The sequence below is a fragment of the Myotis nattereri genome (genome assembly GCF_964212035.1).
Source record: "Myotis nattereri genome assembly, chromosome: 2".
Taxonomy (NCBI): domain Eukaryota; kingdom Metazoa; phylum Chordata; class Mammalia; order Chiroptera; family Vespertilionidae; genus Myotis; species Myotis nattereri.
The window spans coordinates 185112970-185129165 of NC_138076.1; the positions used below are offsets into that span (position 1 = coordinate 185112970).

General features: G+C 39.8%; 1 protein-coding gene and 1 pseudogene across 2 annotated transcripts in view; one reads left to right on the forward strand and one right to left on the reverse strand.

Annotated features, from left to right (window-relative positions):
* PDE3A (phosphodiesterase 3A) overlaps nt 1-16196 on the reverse strand; it is a gene marked incomplete at its 5' end in the record, with an annotated part of 247394 nt that overhangs the window by 166407 nt on the left and 64791 nt on the right. The gene's annotated exons all lie outside the window — the stretch shown is intronic.
* Nucleotides 845-3830, forward strand: LOC308512408 (melanoma inhibitory activity protein 2-like; annotated as a pseudogene). The gene is made up of 3 exons: nt 845-2072; nt 2513-2967; nt 3587-3830. The product of its transcript is annotated as a melanoma inhibitory activity protein 2-like (transcript).

Below are 16196 nucleotides of genomic sequence, written 5' to 3' on the forward strand. Positions count from 1 at the left end.
TAGTATAAATAAAGTATGATATTTCATAGGTTCATAAAAAGGTGAGAGTGTTTCTCCTAAAATATTTGATTTTCTCTCTATAAGGTAAGGTTTGATGGTGATTAGTCAGTTATATCTGGAAAGCTTTAGAAAAATGATTTCAAAGACAAGAACTCATTCACACAAAACAAATTAATGTCTGTGTCCATGTGTCTCTTTTTACTCAACATCAGACCAGCCATTTATAGTCTTGAGCCAGTCTTTAAGAACAAAGAAAATTTGCATCACACACCATCCAGCAATACCTCGGGACCCATACAAAAACAAATAGGCTTTGCCCCTCCTCCCCAGCTCCCTGCAACTGCCTGGCCTAAAGCAAACAGCAGGTGGGGCTGCAAGGAGAGGGCAAGTCACAGGCTCTTGAGGGGACTGGCTTGTTCCTTTGGATCAGGGGTCCTCAAACTACGGCTCCGCGGGCCACATGCAAATACAAATATTGTATTTGTTCCCGTTTTGTTTTTTTTACTTTAAAACAAGATATGTGCAGTGTGCATAGGAATTTGTTCATAGTTTTTGTTTGTTTGTTTGTTTTTAACTATAGTCCGGCCCTCTAACGGTCTAAGGGACAGTGAACTGGCCCCCTTGTTTAAAAAGTTTGAGGACCCCTGCTTTGGATCATCTGGACACATAGGTAACATAGGGACCAGACCTAGGCTCCCCATGGACACTTGAGACCTGCTGACGCCATTTCCTCCACAACTCCGTGCAACCAGTTGTGCAGTGGTCTGGTCCAGTTGCCCGGTGCCAGCCAGTTTGGGTTCTGATGGAAGCTGAGTGTTCTCTGCTGCTCACTCTTGGCTCAGTCATGCCCTGGCTGAGCCATGTATCTAAGGAGCCCAGCACTGCCCCTCAGCTGTACTTGGGGCTGGTCCTGGAAAAACGACCAGGGTTGTGGCAGCATTCCCTGAAAATATTAGAAAAGGTCCTAATCCTAATGGTTTTCCGTGGGAATTGCTGATAGGTGCAGCTATTGTTGAACTGTTTGCTGTTTTCTTGTGTTTATGGAGAAGTTTTTGATCGATTAGACACCAGTTTTATGTGGCAAGAGAGGAAAAGTTTGCTGTAGCACTTTCCACATTAATGGAAGAAAGATGTAAACTACTTGAAAAATTTAGCCTCATACAAAAGCAGTATGAAGACTTAGTCATTACAGGATTCCAGCTTTGAAGAGGAGTCAACAGAAGCTCAAAGTTTGGAGGCAAGCTGTGAAAAGCTGAAGAGTTCCAAATCTGCACTTGAGGAGGAAATACTCTTTCTAGAGAAAAGAGTTAAAAGAAGAGACATCGAAACATTCTGAACAAGATGAATTGACGGTGGATAAATAAAAAGGATACAGTCCGCAGGAGATGAATCAAAATCACTCAAATCACATGTCACTGAAGCCAAATGACAGCCTTCAAAATATTTCAAATGAATGAAGACCCACTTAAGATAGCTATAAAGATGCTTTGAGTGAAAATTTCTAACTTCAGGAAAGCTGGAAAGAACTTTTACAAGAAGTTGAATGGAAAGTACAAGTGAGTGAGCTCAATAAACAGAAAATAACATTTGAAGACTCCAAAGTATATGCGAAACAAGTTCTATATGATAAAGAAAAACAGATAAACTCTGGCTGAATGCTTGCTAAAGATGCAAGAATGTGCTGCTCTGCATGGAGAAGATTTAATGAATGATAACTTGGAATTGGAAAGAAGAAGAATTCAAAAAATGATAACCAAAGGGAGCTTTGAAGAAGCATATTCATGCTGCTAAGTTAAAGGCGTCTTTAAAAACCCTAGAAGAAGAAAGAAACTAAATTTTCACTCAGTTATCTGAAGTAGATAAAACAAAGGAAGAGCTCACAGAGTGTATTAAAAATCTCTAGACTGAACAAGCATCTTTGCAGTCAGAAAATGAACATTTTGAAAATGAGAATCATGAACTAAAGCAGGAATTTAAAGGAAGGACTGAACTGTATCAAGAAAAGGAATTTACACTTTGGAGAAAATTAATAGTAGAAGAAAATTACTGCTTAGAGCAGCAATTTTCAACTGGTATACTGTGACACACTGGTGTGCCGCAAGAATTTTTGTAAACATGCAATACCTGACTATTTAGTCAGGGGCACTGGCCTCTTTTCCTTTGGATTGTTAAAAAAAAAAAAATGACAATAGCCAACACAATATCCATCTGGTGTGAATGCCCTGTCTTGAAACATAAGTAAATAAGTCATATAACAGAGTTGCATCTGATTGGTTGATTCTTGGCACTGAAATCCTTAATATATAAGTATAGGCACCTGATTTTTTTTTAAAGTCACTTTGGAGAAAAAAGGGTAAGTAATTACTACTACTATTTTTTTAAATCTATCAAAATTATACCTTTTATTTTCAGATCGGCAAGAAATATATTTTTTGGTGTGCCGCAGAATTTTTGTGATTAGTTTAAGTGTGCCTTGAGATTAAAAAAAAAATGTTGAAAATTGCTGGGTTAGAGAAACAGGAGAAACTTTCTAAAGCATATGAAGAGATCAGCCTGGCAGCTAAAGAGCTGGAGAAAGTGAGCCAAAGATCTTGCAGAAGAAATGGAGAGAACCATTCATTCTTATCAAGGGCAGATTATTTCCCATGAGAAAAAAAGCACATGATAATTGGTTGGCAGCTTGGACTGCTGAAAGAAACCTCAATGATTTAAATAAAAATCTTACGACATACAAAAAATTAACTGAAATAGAATTTAAATGTGAACTTTTAGGAAAAGATCCTTGTGCACTTGATCTTCCAAATACAACATTTGGCGAAGAGCCTTCCCTTGTGGTCCCTCACCACTGGTTCGACTTTTATCTGAAGTGAAAACTTTTCTTTCCCCTCCAATTTTGTTAAAGGGTCTGCTCAGACTTTCACCTTTGTTTCCATGGGGAGGAGGAAGAAGTTTGAGAGGCCCAGGGAAGTGGTTCTCAACCTTTCTAATGCCGCAACCCTTTAATACAGTTCCTCATGTTGTGGTGACCCCCAATTTCATTGTTACAAATTGAACATAATTAAAGCATAGTGATTGATCACAAAAACAATATGTAATTATATATGTGTTTTCCGATGGTCTTAGGCGACCCCTGTGAAAGGGTCGCGACCCACAGGTTGAGAACCGCTGCTCTAGACCATCAGCTTACTAAAGAAGAATAGCCAAGCTGTGATGGGCTATTGTCATTTCCTCACAGGAAACCTTCTGACACTGGGTCTCTTTCAACTCCTTGGAAAACAAAGTCATAGGACAAAAATCCCTCCATTAGGCCAACCTTATCTGATCTAGTTCCTCCTCCAGAAAGGCAAGGACTTAGAAGTTTTCATTTCTTTTTTTAAGACTTGTTTGGCATTGATAATAAAATCAGCTGGTTCTTTCCCCTTTTGCTTTGAGATCTACTGACATTCAAAAAAGGCATGAAATGGGCGAAGTAGTGGTGAATTAGATACCACTGCAGTGTTTAGGAGAGCTGTTATTACCCTGAGGTCTTAAACTTTCCTAGACTGGAAGTTTAAACCATGTTCTTAAATATCTTAAATATCTACAGCCTTTTTGAAGTTAGCAAGGCATACTTCCAAATCCTACAACTTTTGCTGACATATTGGAAAGGATTAAAAGATAAATACTTGATGTTAACAGCGAGTTTCATAAAATGGAAACACCTCTCTGAAGGTCACTCGGCTTTCCACCTGCTCATCCTTCGCACTCTGACTCAGCGGAAGTTCCAATTTGTTTTCTGCCTTGAATGTGTTCTCCAAGTTGCAAGGCAGAGTTCTCACACACCCAAGTAAACCCACTCAACCTCTGTTTAGCACCAGATTGTTGTTATGCTACAACTCTTACCTCCTAGCAAGACCTGATCAGCTCAAAATTTTGACATGCATCTCCCTTTGAAATAAAAGTACATTTGATGTATTCATCAAAATATGACATATGCCTGCACTGGCCCATTGATAATCTATGAGAAGATAATCATCTTCTCCTAAAGATCATGCTTGTCCTCTGAGAGGTCTCATCTTGGTCAGAATAAAGTCCGAAGACCTCAACATAGCCTACAAGGGCCTCCATGGTGTGTCCCACCGCCTCCTCTGTGACCTCTTGTCACCTTTGTTCCCCTACTCTGCCCTCACCGCTGATATTTTCATTTGCCATTTTCTCTGCCTGGAATGAATTCCCCCAGATTTGCATGCACATGGCTTTTACCCCTGAAAAAAGGAGATGTCTCCTTATCAGTTCAAGCTCCCTTAGCCCTCTTATATTAAGTAGTACTTATGGCCCATATCCACATACCGATTCCACTCAGCCTGCTTGACATTACTTCACAACACTTATTCCACAGAGATATTATCTGTTTGAATGAAATTTCAAGTGAACAGAAGATCTGTCTATTGTTAACTGGTATCCTAAATGCTTGAAATAGTCCGGCACATAGTATGCACGCAATGCATATTTACTCAAAGAGAGAATGGATGGTCCTTAAAATGTTTTGACAGACTAAGAAGAGAACAAGGTTGAAAAAGTTGGAGCCCAAGACTCAAACTCAACAACTCCAAGGACACGCCCTCTGACACTCACCAATCTCGTTCCCTGCCTCACCCAAATATGAGATTAGATCAGGCAATGAACCCTCTTGGGAAGCGTTGGGTTAAAGATCATAGTTCACAAGCAAAGTGATGAGGCTGGAGGAGAGCAGAGAATTACGTTCCTCCCTCGCCTCATCTCAAAACACTCAACACTGTACACGACACGATTCCTCAGTAGGCACTTAATAATAAATGACTGCCAGAAAGCATGACCATTTTTCTTTTACCGAAGAGGGGAAAAAAAGGGGGGAGCTGACACTTTCTCCTGATTTGAAATTATCCAATTGGACAAAGGGAGACGGCAGATGGTTGTAGTAGGAGAAGCAGGCTCTCCCAATTCTTCCAAAATACAAATGCTTTGTAATACTTTAGAGGGGAAGGGTTTCCTTTCAGACATGTGGGTGAGAAAGGGAGGAGGGGAAAGTGCTCAGATGATGCTATTTTGAAGCTATTTGGTAAGAATGGCTATTTCCTCTCTGATATTCTTGAACCACCAAATGTCATGTTTCCATGCCTGCTGCCTGGATGCTATCAAAGGCACTACTCTGAGGTGAGAGTGGGGGTCACACGCTCATCTTCTCACATGCTGCTACTGCTGCTGGTTTTTTTTTTAAAAAAGCTTTGTGACCTAGAAAGGAGATGTACGGTATGAATGATGCACCGACTGCAGAGAGCATTGAGCGTCATCAGTCTATTTATACCTCCAGGAAGGAAAAAATGAGTACAGGCCAATGACTCTCTACTCCATGGACGGGGTATGCAAAGATCATCTGGAAGAAACAATAAACACAGTGAAGGAAGAATTTTGTCCGTAAGTGAGGAATAAAAGGTGAGGCCATATTCCCATTTTCTCGGTCTTTCCAAAATTCAGTTTGCTTTTAAAGAATTTCTGGTTGGTTCCTGATGTTTCCCACTATGTGTAAAGCAGTCGGAGTCCCAGTTAAAGGCACTACCACCCACATTTTAAAAACTGGCTCTATTCCATGTATGCATACATACTCACATGTGGCTGTAATCTGCAGCCATTTGGACACGCTATAAATTTGGAGGGAACGTTTTTCAGGCTTAACAAAGTATTTGGAAAAGCCTTACAGATACTTGTGTGAGTTAACTCAGAAAAAAAAGGGGGGGAAATGAGAAGATTTACATGGATTTGCACAATATGGTAGAAATTTTTTTCCCCAAGGTATGTAGTCAGCTTCTCTTAAATGGTGAACTATTTCCAGGACTAGGCAGCGGAATGCACCCAGGTACAGCTGTTAACACTTATTCCTGCATCACTGGAGAATTCAATGCCAGTCTTTACCTCTAGACTTCTAGTAGTTGTTTCTAATATAAACAGAATAGTGTGGGGCCCAATGGAAGTGATGCTGTGGAACCGACCCATGTATGTGTGTGATGCCTGCCAGCTTGATTTGCTTTTAGAGTTATTTTACTAGCAGTGGTGATGGGTTTGCTGACAACTGGCAAGAGTATGAGGTGTTTTCTAAGGCTCAAGATTAGGTATTTCCTAGTGTGAAATTTATTGATCCTCAGAGGCTCAAACCCGGTCCTGGATTCTTTCACAGACCACAAACTGATTTACTCTGAACACACTCAAGGTCCATAATAGAAACACTCCCTGTTTTTATTACTATCCAGGTCTCCTCTTCACGCCTGAGGCTGAAAATGTGAGACATGCTTCACCCTTTCCCTACATTTGCTGTAATCACCTTTGATGTTAATTCATGGAGCAGGCATTGTCATTTCATCACATTCACTTCTTCCAGAGCCTGACCTATAAAGGGGTTGAGGCTGTGTCTTGAATTGTTCAGACCAAAGGGAATTAATGCTTTATCTCTTTATTTTTATTGTTGTTTATTGTTGTTAATTGTCACCCGAGGATATTGATATTTTTCCATTTATTTTTAGAGAGAGTAGAAGAAAGGAGAAGAGAGAGAGAGAGAGAGAGAGAGAGAGAGAGAGAGAGAGAGAGAGAGAGAGAGACATTGATGTGAGAGAAACACATCAATCGGTTCCCTTCCACATGAGCACCGACCAGGTATTAAGCCTGCAACCAAGGTACGTGCCCTTGACCGGAATTGAACCCAGAACCCTCCAGTCTGTGGCCTGACACTCTATCCACTGAGCCAAACTGGCTAGGGCTATTTCTTTTGAACATTCACAAGGCAATTTAGAGCTTATATATCAGTGATGGTGAACCTATGACACGCGTGTCAGAGGTGACACGCAAACTCATTTTTTTGGTTGATTTTTCTTTGTTAAATGGCATTTAAATATATAAAATAAATATCAAAAATATAAGTCTTTGTTTTACTATAGTTTCAAATATCAAAAATTTCTATATGTGACACAGCACCAGAGTTAAGTTATGGTTTTTCAAAATGCTGAAACGCCGAGCTCAAAAGGTTTGCCATCACTGTTATATATGTCTATAATTTGTTGTCAAGTTAATGATATTCTTAATCTTGCAGCAATATGTAGGAAATAGTGACTGATGCAAAAAGTCGATGAATTTCAATAGAATAGAAATATATCTGATGGACTAGAGTCCTCAGAATGTAAATAGGCTGATGACAAACAGTACCACCAACTGGTTTTGTTTGTTTCTGTGTTTTGGCAAGAGCTTATCAGTTTAAGAGGTGTGACTACATGTTGTTTATGTGTATTCATTGCCAGAAAGGAAAAGTGGGCAGTGTAAAGTTCTATCAGGAAAAGGACATGATTTAATGCACATGGAAAACTAATATTAATGATGGAGAGATTTGGATCTGCTAGGCAAGGGGGGATAGGGAAAGTGGGACAGAAATAAAAACTCAGCCACAGGTCCCTTAAACTAATAAATACTTGATAAATACTTGCTGGTTCATTTTACAACAGGAAGGAACGGAACTATGAGATGCGTCATCTTTTTTGGGTTTTTTTCATCTTTAATTTCTTTATTGGTTAAGGTATTACAAATGTGTCCTCATCCTCCCATTAACCCCCAACTTCCTATATGCGTCATCTTTGAAACCTCCTCTACATGACCACACCACTGAAAAAAGAAACTTAATTTTCATGGACTACGTAATTTTAAAGCCCCTTGTCCTGTTAAATAAACCAATATTGTAAGGTTCTCTCTCCTTCTTTCCCTTCTCTCATATTGCCACAAAGAAGCTAACAGAATAATCTTTTAAAGGTACAGAAGCTGGCAAATACAAATCAGTTGTTCTATTGATAGGTTTTGGAAATTCAAACATTCAGGGGGAGTTCTGAACAATGGACAAATTTTCTGAGAGGCAGAAAAATGATGTTTCATACGAAAATCTGCTAAGTGAATACAGCAGGCCAACAATTAAGACCAATTTCTCCTTCTAAAAAGATATTTTATTTTCATGGAACAGTTTATTTTATGATTTCTATATTTACTATTTTATTTATGGTGATACATCTTTTGATAATTTTCAGCACAATTACTCTGAGGCAAAGGAAAGCCAAGAGATTTACTCAGACTTATTTAAGTCCCATAAAAATTGAAAGAAGGTATTATTGTTGTGTGATATAAACAAAACACAGAACAAAGCAATTACCGGTCAAATTTTTCTATCAGATACTGCTTTTAGATTTCCTTACTTTATGTCTGTATATTTGATCACACTGAATAATCACTATTCATCCAAAAAATAATAATATTTCCTAAGAAGCTTATATCAGCAAATAATCCTAGTATAATTCTATTTTTAATTTCTCCTCTCACCCACATTCTCTTACATACCTATGCAGGTAATCAAGTTCCTATATCCAAGTTAGGGGGAGAATCACAGTGACACAGTTTAGATATATCCACAATAGGATAGAGTAAGATTTGTCTCCAAGACTAGATTTATATTAAATGTGCCTCAAATAAATTTCTATATAACTTATTCTTGCCAAAGGAAATTTAAAAACAGCAATTAGTGTTGAAAAGTGCTGACAACTGAAAATAGACCCAAGAAGAATAAATATTAAGAAGACATTTTTAATAAAATTCAATACACCTATAGAATAGTGATTCAATGTGAAATTTTGACTCATTCAAACTCTGCTCATTGCCTTTGAGAAATTCTGAGTGGCAATCATAGCCTCCTTCATCAAATAAGAGGATGCTTCAAACATCCTATATAATAAAAGGCTAATATGCAAATCAACCAAACAGCAGAACGACACCAGTTGCTATGATGTGCACTGACCACCAGGGGGCAGACACTCAACGCAGGAGCTGCCCCCTGGTGGTCAGTGCACTCCCTCAGGGGAAGCACTGCTCACCCAGAAGCTGGGCTCACGGCTGGCGAGTACAGCAGCAGTGGTAGGAGCCTCTCCCACCTCCGCGGCAGTACTAAGGATGTCTGTCAGTCGGACATCCCCCGAGGGCTCCCGGACTGTGAGAGGGCTGAGGGACCCCTCTCCCCACGAGTGCATAAGTTTCGTGCACCAGGCCGCTAGTGATATGTAATCAAAGGATAACAACCTATTTGCTGTGACACTGCCGTTTTCTATGGCACGATCAATGGACAAGATGGTTTTAATCCATGCTTTTGTTCCCCAGCCACTAAGTGCTTACATTTACTGAGTTAGGTTTAAGCATATGTTTTAAATTCAGTGTTTTAAGCTGACATGCTGATTTCAAAAGACACATAATCATATTTTAAGGATTTTTATAAGATTTCCAAACTTCTAGATTTGACTACAGTTTTACAAACTGCTAATGAACATACATTTCAAAAGAATTGACCCACGATTTCTCATATTTAACATCCAGCAGTGCTGTTGACTAAATATTTCCATTTGTCCTCCACATGGGAGGATTGCACTCCCCTGCCTCCTGTGGAGTGAGGCCAAATGAGGTCAATGAAATGTGTTCACACAAGTGTCATGCATCACCCACTGGGTAGAAGGTGCTCAGAGCCAGCGTGTGATTTACCATGTTCTCTGCCCCTGCTCAGGTGACTGGGGAAGCATGTGTCAAATGGAGCTTCCTTCAGAAGTAACTGTGATATGCCCAGTCTTCCTTCCAAGCCACATGGGAAATAACAGGAATATCCTCTTTGTAATAAGCCATTAATATTTTTGTGTGGTTGTTGTTATTGCAGCCTAACTTAGCCTATCCTGATTACTACACATACCTGGTTGTGATTGTAAGGCTCACACTGAAAATTTGAATAAAAGAAAAGAATTTTTAAAGCCATTTTAGTATGGAATGTGTCAACAGTTAAATTCCATTTGCATGTCTGGAAATAAATTTTGAAATTTTATGTGAACTATGGGTGAAAAGGGGTATGGTGATAAATAATGAATTCCTGAGCAGGTCCTGGTGGGTATTCACACCCCAGGCCTGTAACTTCTTTAGTGAGAGGTTTTTAAGCCAGCCCTAGTCTCCACCTGCCCTGTCCATTGTCCTTGTGAATCAAGGTTAACACATCTTTGAATTGCCAGAAGTAATACCCCTCAAAGGTATAACCACCCTCAAGAGAGCACATAATCTTAACTATCCTATAATCCAATCCCCACCTTGCTTTCTCCCACTTCATGTAATTTCCCTTATGTTCTCTTCTTAATTTCAAACATGTAGAAGAAACTGCAAAACTATTATTCTCCAGAGCATTTGAGATCTTGCTTCCGGGAAATTGTCATCAGTTTGGGCTCAAATGAACTCTTAAAAAATTCTCTACAGGTTTGGATGTTTCTACGTTGACAGAACAAAAGGGTCAACAAGTGGTTCAATAACTAACAATAAATAAGAAAGGTGAAAGGGAATGGGGATCCAGGGGTGCAAAAAAGTCCTCAAGATGGACACACTAATCTAGGGAAGGTAGAAGAATGAGAAGACAAAGGGGATTTAAGAGAATGGAAAATAGTTCCAAAAGAAGCTATAGAGCTTGGAAGGGCCTGTACACCATGGGAAGGAGGAGGAGATGTGCTGTAGACCCTTAACTTTGCAAGGTTGTAAGTAGCTGCACTATACAATCAGATCTATAGTCCTGAAAGGTTTCTCTCTGTAGTTTGAAGGCAGGTTGAAGAGAGGAATGAGTGGGAATAGGAGGGTGACATGAAACAAAAAGAGTAATTGGGAGGAACACACTACTCGTCCTGCTCCAAAACATCCCATGAGTGACCACAGCTTATGGAATGAAATGTACACCATTCTCTATAGGATCAGAGGTCCTTCAACATCAAGATAGAGAGGCTAGTGTCAAGGCTCCAATCTCTGGCTACAAGTTCAACTTCTGACAGATACTTGTTGTATTGATGCCCTGGTCCTTTATCCATACATTCTATTTGTTGATCTATCATGAAGATTTAAATAAGATAATAAATGTGAAGTTGTTACTGGAGGAAAATGTGCCTTGTCTCCCCTTGTTGCTAGTGGGGATGGGGTCCTTGTGATATCCCGAGAAAAACATTTTTTGTGACTCACACAGGAGGATGCAGGATATTTCCATGGAATTACATCCCTGGGTTTCCAAAGTCTCATTTTCCTGAGTCCAATCATAGAAGAAGTGTAGCTGGGGTTTCAAGAGAGCTAAAATCAGAGCCAGTATCCAGGATTTTCACTCCCTGTTGCAGCAGGGTCCAATGCAGCGCCAAGCTAGCTACAGTCCATCAGTCCATTGTGTGTGGGGTCCACATGGAGAATGCCAGGGAACAAGAGAGCACACCCCGAAACAAGAGTCCCAAGGGCCCCGGAAGCAAAAGAGAGAGAACTTTTTGTTTAGAGGGTTATATATTCAAACTGTTAGCACCCTTGCAGTGACCACACTCATTCTGTCCCATGACTTCTGTTCCCTATGAGTGGCAGTGAGCACCTTCTCTAGTCACCCTAACTTTTCTGGGCATGTGTCTATCTTCCCTTCATTGGATCCCTCCCCCGGTGTTTTGCAGGGAAGATGGCTTTCCTTTTGCTCCTTTCTTATCCTATATAATAAAGAGCTAATATGCAAATGGTTGTCACACCCTTGCGCCAGGGCCAGGGGACCTGAGGCCACGCCTCCCATTCCCTGGGGCCAGGGGACCTGAGGCTGAACCCCCCACCTGGCAGGCCTTGACGGGGGACCTGAGGCTGTGCCCCCTGCCTGGCGGAGCTTGATGGGGGACCTGAGGCTGTGCCCCCCACCCTGCAGGGCTTGACGGGGGTGGGGCCAGCCGGATCTGGGTCTCGCACGATTTCGATGCACACGTACGTGGGCGAGGACTTGACTCTGGGTCCCGCAGCTCACCCCAGACTCTGACAGGAGAGAGATTTTCATATACATTTTACTAATTTTCTTTCATCTCTGACACTTCTATTATAGAGAAAGGGCAACTAACAATATTAAAGTATTTCCTCTAATTAATTCCCTTTTAATGTGCACAAATTTCATGCACTGAGCCACTACTAATTAATAACTACCTAATTACAATGGTAGCAAAATGCTTATTTTAGAAAAGTATCTGGCTTTTAGTAAGGGTTAACTAGTTAATCTATGCATTCTATGACCCATAGCATAAGTAAGCCATTATCTTCTCATACTACATTTTTTTCATTCTTCCTCAACTAAAGATGTTGCCTTTGATTGATCTTTCCCTAGTCTCCACCTGCTCAAATTCCACTCACCCTTCAGGATCCAGCTCAAATGCCATATACTCCACAAAGACTTTTCTGAATGCTCCCCACCACTCAGGAAGTAGTATCTTCCAATTCTGAAATATAAGGTATTTTCTAACTGTTTCACAGCACTTGGTTATAAATTATCTATGGGATAAAAAATAAAAATAAAGCTCATTCTTCTCAACTGTACTATATTTTCCTTAGTCAGTGTTACTTCTTATCTATCCATGTATATTTCCAACAGTACTTCCTTGAAATGCCTTAAATATACTGATCTTCATTGTTGAATAATTTGACATTAGATCCAATTCTAACATATAACCTGATAAAATATATAATCCTATATAATAAAAGACTAATATGCAAATCGACTTAATGGCAGAATGACCAGTCGCTATGATGCACACTGACCACCAGAGGGAAGATGCTCAATGTAGGAGCTGCCCCCTGGTGGTCAGTGCACTCCCACAGGGGGAGAACTGCTCAGCCAGAAGTCAGGCTCACAGCTGGTGAGTGCAGTGGTGGTGGCAGAAGCCTCTCCCGCCTCCGCGACAGCACTAAGGATGTCTAACTAATGGCTTAGGCCCTCTCCCCATGGGGAACAGGCCTAAGCCGTCAGTCAGACATCCCCAGAGGGCTCCCGGACTGTGAGAGGGCATAAGCCAGGCTGAAGGACTCCCATGAGTACACAAATTTCATGCACTGGGCCTCTAGTATGTAATATTTTTATTCATAAGGTTCAGAAACACCTATTTCACAAAACTGGACATTTTCTCTTCCTTTTATCTATAAATAATCAAAGATTAGGTAGGTCAAATGACTTTTCTCAAATCCCATGGCATGTTGATGAGAAATCCTAAAAGAAAATTTATAATCTTTGGTAAAAAAAAAAAAAAAAAAAAAAAAAAGCCTAGCTCCTATATCCAGCAGCAGAAAGAGGGCAAAAAACCCTAATTTTCCACAACTGGTCAGATAGAATTCTTCACTCCCATAACCATAAAGCTGTCCCCAGGCAGACAGGTATCCTTGTAAACACATGGCCATTGGAAAACACTTTGTTTTTCACTCAGATTCCACCAACAAGTAAACCTAGCATTTTCTGATGCCCTTTGTCTTGGCTGTAGTGAAAAGAATGCATGCAAGAAGTTGTGCAAGTGAGGGGACTTATTAAGAGATAGATTTGCTCTTGAAAAGCAACCCTTCCAGTAGTCTGATCATTGTAGCCTGAAAAACTTAGGGCCCAGCCCAGGTCTCTTTGACTAAGTGATCAGATAAAATTCAAAGGGCCTTAGGAATAGTTCTTGCTTAACCACCTGACTGTATAACTTTTTTGAAATAGACTTTGACCTTTAATCTCTACTCCATGAATTTTTTTTAGTCAGTCGAGGGCAGCCTGTAGGATAATGGAGCTACCCTACCAATTTCCTTTTCATTATATATAAATTACTATGGGATTAAAATCTTTTGGAGGGAAAAACTTAAAAATGAAATCCTAAAACATAAATACCAAGCAGTATCATACACAGAATGCATCACTTTAACTTTTCATTCTTCACTACTAATGTTAACTAACACATTTTTATTAGATTTTCTTCGAATATTACTGTAAAAATTGAATGATTAAGTGATGATAGAAATAATTTTTGCTTTCACAAATGTAAAGAATCAATACTGTGGGTATAATAAAACTTCATGTTTCTCCTTTTTCTATTGACTAGAAGATAAACTGATAAAAAAAATAGATGAAATTCATATGAGATGTCATGTATGAATGTTAGGATAAAAATAAATGAGGATTTTTCCAATTTTGTCTTGGTCTCTCTCTCAACAATTAAATCTTACTGCTTTCAACCCTTTCCTTCCAAAATTACCTAAGATGGATGAGACTTTTAAAGTCTTATTTTCATTTTATAGGCATTATAGAAAAATTGCATTCTGAAACTAAGTGAAGTTTTCAATTTTTGTAATTCTCAAGCTGACATAAAGATAGAACATACTAGGCAACAAGAGAATCCAAGAATCAGGGGTCTGGCTCAGTGATTAAAAGCAGTACTGCAAGGGAAGCAAGGCACATCGATGGCCTGTGGCTGTGTTGCAGGAAGCACGCTATCTCAGAGCATCCATATCTTCTGAAGATATGACAGCAGCTAAATTACTCCAACATTTTTACAATATAGTATGTGTCTCAATGCACACCATATTTTTTCCACTCTATATTTTGCATTTTTTTTAAATGAATGACTTTTGAGCCACATCTTCTTATATCACTAACGTGCTAAGTGCAACGTCAACATCTGAGAATAATTATTTCTGTGTATTCACATAACCTTGGAATGCTGAGAAATGTATTTGGCTTAAGACACACATAGCAGTCATGACAACTCCGCCTTAACATTATATACGGCAGGCTTCTTTAAGAGAGAAAATATTATGTGGTAAAGCTTTACTCAAAAGCTGGTTGTGCGGAAGATAAATTGGAAGTTTAGGAGGCTGGACACCTGTGAATAGTTAGGAGCTTCCTTAAAAGAGGACTAAGCGGAACTTGATGAACGACGAAAATGAACCTAATTCTTCCCAGAGACATTCTCTGCATCCAAGAATAGGAAGCCTTCATTACTAGCTGGAATCCGCTATAGGAAGTCAAAAAAAGTTTCAATGTTAGCAATATCCTTGTATGAGCCTGCTCAGGAAGACAATTATAATGAACCTGAAAATTCTTGCAAGAGTAGGCCTTCCTTCCCCCGGCTGCTGGCATCGGCTTTCCTCCAGCATCCCGGATCCAGGCTGGCTTCCCTCCGGCCCTGGCTTTGTCAGGAAGGACATCCAGAATGATGTCCGGAAGACGTCTGGTCTAATTAGCATGTTACCATTTTATTATCATAGATTACTTGATTTGATTGGTGGTTTTACTGGGGAAAACATTTTTTTTTTTTTTTGTACATAAAAAGTGGACTAGCTAATCCGCCGGGGCGGGGGGGGGGGGGGCGGGGGGGGGAGTAAATCAACAACATAGTGCTAACCTTCAATTCAGCTTATTTCCAACTTTTGAGCCATGGTCAAAGGAAGTTCAACATGATAAAATGTACACTGTGTGAGTACAAGTGTCTGCTTTCTCTGTAGGCCATCACCTAAAATATTGCAAGCACGCAGTATGGACACATTACTCACACAACACTATCAATTTTTGTTTGTAGAGTCCATACTCAAAGGGATCACAAGCATTTAGCTCCAAAAATACCTTAAATTTTACCCAGAACCCATGGCAGGCATGGGGAAGAAGCAGGGAACAGAGGAGAAAAAGGAGTAACGTCACAACTCCTAGAATTACAGAGAAGGAAAAATTAAAAATTATTTCATCTATCCTGCAAAGAAAAGCTAAACCTTGGTAAGGCTGGAGGAGAGTTGCTTTGTAATCACATAGAAAAGGTTTGAGTATTAGATATAGAATCTGAAAAAGTAGTTCTTGTTTTCAAATATGCATGTGATCTTCATGGAGAATTTAAGCCACTCTTGGTCTCAACTGACTCCCTTTCCCCTGTATAATACAATAAGATCTTTTTGACCGAATACCCTGAGCGCCTGAGAATATGTGCCTCATGGAACTCAGAATAGGCAGAGTAGAGCAGCCCTTACTGTCCTCAGAGAGCAAAGGTGACCAGAACCAGAATCCCAGAGATGAAATCATATATATCTCTTGATAAATTCCCAGTTCCTCTGACTAAATATTTCCCTCAATCCCAGACACTATAACTGTCAATCATTTTTGGTCTGTTATTCCAATATGAAAAGTCTGACTTTAGCGCCATAAAAGTCTTGGGAAAAAAACATTTTTGAACACTGGTGGGCTCATGGGACTGATAATGGAATATGAACCTTTCACCCTAAAATGGTTCCTTGGGAACAGAAAGCAGCATATTTTTTTAGTATAACCCTCCTGTGCCCCTCATTCCCCCAGGTGGTGCTAAAAC